This window comes from Frankliniella occidentalis, unplaced genomic scaffold (genome assembly GCF_000697945.3).
Source record: "Frankliniella occidentalis isolate FOCC.00 unplaced genomic scaffold, Focc_3.1 Scaffold138, whole genome shotgun sequence".
Taxonomy (NCBI): Eukaryota; Metazoa; Arthropoda; class Insecta; order Thysanoptera; family Thripidae; genus Frankliniella; species Frankliniella occidentalis.
Genome location: NW_026267265.1, coordinates 220,400 through 221,236, shown reverse-complemented (window position 1 = coordinate 221,236; position 837 = coordinate 220,400).

The following is an 837-nucleotide window of genomic DNA, read 5'->3' as shown; positions in this document are numbered from 1 at the left end:
ACATTCTTCCCAAATTTCAGCATATCGACGAGGTCGGAGAAAAAGAGGTCGGAGAAAGATAAGTAGGACAAAACCGAGGTGGGACAGCACTTTTGGGGATTTTGGGACAATTACCAGGTCGGAGAAAAGTAGGCCGGACAATCTAACTACACCCGACTACAACTGTGTTGATTTTATTGCAAACTTAGATCGGTCTTCTCACTAATCCTCCTATATTTTTTTTTGGCATGGCAAATTGCTTTTGTTTCTTTTTTAACAGAAAACGCAGTTACTATTTTTAGACTATCCCGTTATGGTCGGCTATGCCGGACGAATTCTGCACAATTATTTTATATTGAATCTTTTCCATTCGGATCGTCTATTTGTTAACATGAAATGTTAATGTTTTTAGATAAAAACTGTTACACTCACTTTCACAAATATCCATTAGCATAACATTGATTTTGTATTTCGTGGCTCGATGGTTCCCCTGTGTTTTCCGTTTTTTCCCCTCTCTTGCACGAGATATGTGTCGTGGCCGATCAGAATGATCAAAGGAGGCGGGGTTCGAGCGGGGCCGCCTGGAGCCGCCTGAGGCCGCAAGCCTCGGCCGGCACGCCGGCACACCCTCGCACCCGGCACCCGGCCGCTCTTACGTCGTAATTTACACAGGGTTTGATTGTCTTTGGGATTTGCCGTCGGGGCTGCCTGGTGCGGGGCGCGTGGGGCCTAGCCGCCTGGGAGGAGGGGGGGGGGAAGGGGACAATGGCGGTGTTGACTGATCATATATAACGGAGGAAAACAAGCTCGTCATTTCGACGAGAGAGAGCGAGAGAGAGAGAGGGAGAGAGAGGGGGG